Source organism: Xiphophorus couchianus, chromosome 4 (genome assembly GCF_001444195.1).
Source record: "Xiphophorus couchianus chromosome 4, X_couchianus-1.0, whole genome shotgun sequence".
In the NCBI taxonomy this organism is placed as follows: domain Eukaryota; kingdom Metazoa; phylum Chordata; class Actinopteri; order Cyprinodontiformes; family Poeciliidae; genus Xiphophorus; species Xiphophorus couchianus.
The window spans coordinates 14669035-14675314 of NC_040231.1; positions in this window are offsets into that span (position 1 = coordinate 14669035).

Here is a 6280-nt window from a genome sequence, read left to right on the forward strand (position 1 = left end):
TAGCTTTATGAAGTAATATATATGCAGACATTGGGACAGGATATTAATAGTGGCTTGCGGACTTGCAATAGTAACAAAATGGGACAACACAATGCATCCAATCTGGACCAATTGACAGAGATTTTTGAAGACATTTATCTGACAAACATAATGAGGGAATAAAAACTCTGGATGGAACAGAACCAGGAGAAATAGGAAGTATCCCAAAGAAAAAATTAAGACGTGGACCTGACAACATGTCTTACTCCTGTTCATGTAAATCCCTGTTTTTGTTAGCAGGATTACAACAAATTGATTTACATTTTTATCTCAGGTTCTGTTTATTGCAGCTATTTATAGCAGTGGTGATATGTTGTTACAGATGAATATCCTAAGACTGTAACTATCTTGCCCTTCAAATATTTGAGCAAGCAGTGAACAACCATGACCCTGTCTGCTTAGTCGGCTGCTGATTATAACACACCATGTGACTGTATCGTGATTGCATTGTCATCTGAAAGAGGGAAAAAAAAGGAGGGAGAGTGTTGGTTGTCACTGCAGAGACACAGGTGAGTGGGTTGCTTGTTAAGGCCTTGTTAGTGGGCACTGTGTATGACACATTTCTACTGCACTGTACTACAGTGATTCAGACAAGGAGGGGGAAAGAGAGAGAGAAAGACAGAGAGAGATCTTATTACTGAACATCTTACCTGGTGAAATAATTATTCACCTGACATTTGACTTACGCAACCAAAGACTGCTAATGTTAAAAAGCGGAAGAAAATCCATTGTAAAAAGCTACGTTGATAGAACATTTCTAACAAAAGTACCTCAGAAAGGTCTTTTACAAAGTAATTGATGATAATGATTATTGGTTTGATCTGACGACACTAAAATGTTCACCTGGCAAAGAATATGTGGCATCCATCCATCCATCCATCCATCCATCCATCTTCTTCCGCTTATTCGAGGTCGGGTCGCGGGGGTAGCAGCTTGAGAAGGGAGGCCCAGACTTCCCTCTCCCCAGCCACTTCTTCTAGCTCTTCCGGGGGAATCCCGAGGCGTTCCCAGGCCAGCCGAGAGACATAGTCCCTCCAGCGTGTCCTGGGTCTTACCCGGGGTCTCCTCCCGGTGGGACGTGCCCGGAACACCTCACCAGGGAGGCGTCTAGGAGGCATCCTGACCAGATGCCCGAGCCACCTCAACTGGCTCCTCTCGATGTGAAGGAGCAGCGGCTCTACTCTGAGTCCCTCCCGGATGACTGAGCTTCTCACCCTATCTCTAAGGGAGAGCCCAGCCACCCTACGGAGAAAACCCATTTCGGCCGCTTGTATCCGCGATCTCGTTCTTTCGGTCATGACCCAAAGCTCATGACCATAGATGAGGGTGGGAACGTAGATCGACCGGTAAATCGAGAGCTTCGCTTTTTGGCTCAGCTCTCTCTTCACCACGACGGACCGGTACAGCGCCCGCTTGACAGCAGACGCTGCGCCAATCCGCCTGTCGATCTCCCGTTCCCTTCTTCCCTCATTCGTGAACAAGATCCCGAGATACTTGAACTCCTCCACCTGGGGCAGGACACCCCCCTTGACCCGGAGAAGGCACTCGACCCTTTTCCGGCTCAAGACCATGGCCTCGGATTTGGAGGCACTGATCCCCATCCCGGCCGCTTCACACTCAGCTGCGAACCGCTCCAGCGAGAGCTGCAGATCATGACCTGATGAGGCCAGTAGGACCACATCGTCTCGGCAGGGTCCTGGAGGGTGCATGGGAGTTCGCCCAACCAGTCTACATGTGTTTTGTGGACTTGGAGAAGGCGTTCGACTGTGTCCCTCGGGGAGCCCTGTGGGGGGTTCTCCGGGAGTATGGGGTACCGGGCCCTTTGATACGGGCTGTCAGGTCCCTGTATGACCGGTGTCAGAGTCTGGTCCGCATTGCCGGCAGTAAGTCGGGCTCGTTTCCGGTGAGAATATGTGGCATTTAAACATATTCATACAAATAGTAAATTTTTTTCCCTGCAGCCTATAGTTAAAAAAAGAAAGAAAAACGCAGTGAAACAGCAACAAAATACTTAAACTATATGCAGTCCTGCTCCAAGTCTTCAGACTGGGGTAAAATGACAAGTATCTGGGTGCTTGGCTGAATTACAACCAGGTCTTACTAACTTTTAAGAGATTTAAAAGTACTTATCACGTCCAACCTTTGCCATCAAAAATCCTGCGTGTAGAGCCCAACGATCCTGCCATGCCCAAAGCCAGAAAGCCTTTTTGCCTAGAGTTATAGTGGTGTGAACGCTATTCACAAAACGGCATGAAAGAAATATTTATGTGACGATTTAGACTTCTTAAGGCTATGATTTAAGTTAACATATGTTTCTAATACTTTGCCTACTTTCTGTGAGTTGTGCCTATTTCTTCTTTTAGAATTATTTTTGCCTGACTATGACCCAGAAAAAAACTGGAACACCGAGTCTCAAGATTTTGATCAGGAATGTATTGAAATCATATCAGAATTTTTTTTTTTTTTTTTTTTTGTGAAAAAGCAAAAAGAAAAATCATCTATTTGATATTCCTTGTCTTATCCAGATATATATAGTTGTGGTAAAAATAAATGCATTGTTTATTTATTTATTACTTTCTTGTTTGGCCACATCATTGTTATAACAATGATGTTTAATATAAATGATTTTCCTGATGAACAGAAAAAAAAAATCAATCATCTAGATATGACAAAAGGTGACAGAATTCTTTCAATGTACACCTGAAGGTACATGAGGTATATGAGGGTACATATATATATATATATATATATATATATATATATATATATATATAAATATAAATATAAATATATATATATATATATATATATATATATATATATATATATGTATGTATGTATATACGTATATATATAAAAATTTAATATATATATATATATATATATATATATATATATATATATATATATATGGTCATTTATATGAACATATATTTCATATAAATATATGCTTCATATATTTATATGAAACATTGTGAACAAACTTGACCGGATTAGATTACACTCATGTAATAATTTGTATTCAGGGCTAAACATTGAATGATATTTATAAGTGTTTATACTTTTTTTTGTTAAATTGGATGAAACATGACCGCCTGATCTGTGTTTCATTAGCGCCCCTTGGTGGCAAAAAAGAAAATCACATTTTAGAAAATAAAAATCTCAAAATCTCAAATATATTAAATCTCAAATTTAATATATATATATATATATATATATATATATGGTCATTTATATGAACATATATTTCATATAAATATATGCTTCATATATTTATATGAAACATTGTGAACAAACTTGACCGGATTAGATTACACTCATGTAATAATTTGTATTCAGGGCTAAACATTGAATGATATTTATAAGTGTTTATACTTTTTTTTGTTAAATTGGATAGCTCATACAGCATTTTTTGTACAAAAACTGAAAAAAATAATAATTAGAAAATACAACTTTTGCATATAATCCTATTATACATGTTCAGTTTAATATATTTACTGAGAAAATATTTGGAGGTGAGGATACAAAGTTGGTATAGAGCCAAGAATTACATTTTATTAGGTGACATTGGTAACTGAGGGAGGTAACGACAATATCCTTTTAACTTTTGAACAAGGAAACCTTGTGGTAGATGATAAATGAGCCTGCAATCTCAATCCCAGTCAAAACAAATAGATTGTTGTAGTCTCCTATCTGTAAAATGTCAATGAGTGGCTGAACAGTTTTAACTTGTGTTCATAAAGTATGTGTTGCACACTTAATGATTAGTCAGTGTGGTTTTCGCAGGTTCTTTTATTCGATGAACGATGTTAACAAACAAGAGCAACAGTGAGCCCCTCCGCTGACCAGCCGTTACTGGCTCGCTGAGTCAGGAGTGCTCACCGTGCTCTGTGTGCCAACTGGTGGCGAACTGCTGTAACTGCAGTTTAATGCATCTCAGTTCAAGTAGAAATGCAGCTTAAGAGTATAGTCAACAGTCCTTAAATAAAGTAAAAAAAAAGGAAGGGGGTGTAATTATTTCTAATGCCATTCTGTCACATATGCACTAAAAACAGGTTTTTTTTATAATAAATATGCCACATAGTTAACCAAGCAACAGTTGCACAAACATGATGTGCATCATATTTATAGCAGTCTTTTTGTAGTGTAAAGGACTTTGATAAATCCTTTCAACACTTTTTCTTTACATATGCTTTTAGGTTTTAAAGTATTTTGGAAGTATTTATTTGTATTGTATCAGCATGTTTCCTCTGAATAAGTAAGACAGTCATGTAAATCAAGGCGGATCAGATGATTTCTTCCAAACCATTTCTTCTTTTACATTGTTTTATAAACTTTTGAGTGATGCCTGTCTCATACCGCAAACAAACGTTTTGGTTGAATGAAAAACAGTGATAAACCTAAACCTATTCAGAGTATAAATAAATATTAGCTGAATCGTATATCCTGTAAGATTTTATGGAAAAACAACAACAAAAATACTTTCAAGGAAGAACAAAATCATAAAACAGAATTTTCTTTTTAAAGAAACAACTTCTAGGTGTCAATTTCTTACTTTGTCAGTTCCAAAATTATTTAAACTTACTTACTTTAAAGCTGAAATTCGTAACTTTTATAAAAATATACAGATATTTAACATATTTGGTGAAATATGTTATGGTATCAGACAGATAATTAGTGAAAAAAATTTAACTCCTCTGCCTTCTCGTGCTATCTAGAAACAGCCAATCAGAGCCAGGAGGCGGGTCTTAGCGCCGTCAGTCTCGCTCCATCTCCCCAATCCCGCTCCACCTTGCTTGGCTCTCTACTATGCTGCAGCTAGCAAAGCCTGTAATGAATGCGTAGGCTAGTTGGCATGGCCGCTGATAACGGTGGATAAACGGTTTCCCTGTATCGGTAAGTTAGTTCTCTACCATTAGCACATTTAGCAGCCAATACATGAGGGGATTAACAACAGTGCTAAGAAACTCCTGGCCGGAAGTTGTGCATATCTTCAGACGGCTAGTAGCTCTGAGCTGCTAGCTCAGGGATAAGATCGATCTTTTCACAAGTTATCTGTCTCATAACATACAGACACCACATGGTGACAGTTTCAAGTGTTTTATAAATGTTACATACTGCATATTTAACTAGCTTGCGTCTGACAAGCTAAAAATTTCTACTAATTTATTAAGAAAAACGCCATTTCGACTCTATGAAGCTTACCGGTCTCCTGTGAAATTCTGTTCCCGTGTGTCAATCTGTTCCCCCTGTGTCGGGAGCGCGCAGTGCAACCAGACGCGGATCTGACCATTTTCACACAGATTATTTCAAACTGAAATATTTTGTTCTCCACAGATGACGTTGGCAAATAAAGAGCAAATGTTCCCAAATCTACAGGATTTGTTCTACACGATGAGAGGAATAAACACAGTTAAAGACTTACTGGTAAATTAATTTGTTCCCATCTTATGGAGGGAAACGTATTACCTCAAGCAGCTAGACCACCTTCCCATCCCTAAACTTTAGTAAATAAAGACAAAATGTTTTCCAGTTCTCAAAGACAGTTGTGTGGTACGATTGACCAACCTAAATTTCAAGATGATTGGTTAATCCCTGTCCCATGGGTTCTGAAAGCATTTTTTTCTCCTTTGAAAAGAGAGGAGCAATGTTCTCATGCATCAAATAATAAATAAATATTTCATCTCATGTAATATAAATGCTAGAACTTATTATTTGTGGCTTAAAAATGACTGTCAAAAATGAGCAATTAGAAATATCTTTATCCAGTAATTCCAGTATTTCAGTATTTTTTTATGTCCTGCTGTCTAGTTTACATCCGTTTATGTCAGCAATAAAAAAATACAAATACACACAATTTGTTGGGAGACAGTGGTGGCTGACTGATAAATTATGAGGTTAAACAAAACATGACAAAAAAACTACAGGCAGCTTTCTAAAACTGTCTTCCATTTACCGATTGACCCATGTAGAAAGAAAGATACCAGAGGGAATCCAAGTGAAAGGGGGGAAGCCCAGATTCTGCGGCAATCTAAAGCTTATCTGAGCGGAATTGCACAGGAAGGCAATGGCCAGGCTAGCTCAAGCAGTTTTGGGAAATAAACTTTTTGCTGGATGTTTTACAAACTGCTTTATTATTATTAAAACCATAAATATGACTATATCACATGAAATCTCATTAGTTTAAAAAAAAAGAAAAAGAAATTCATATAGTCCAGTGAGTTTATTTTTTGTTGTGAAT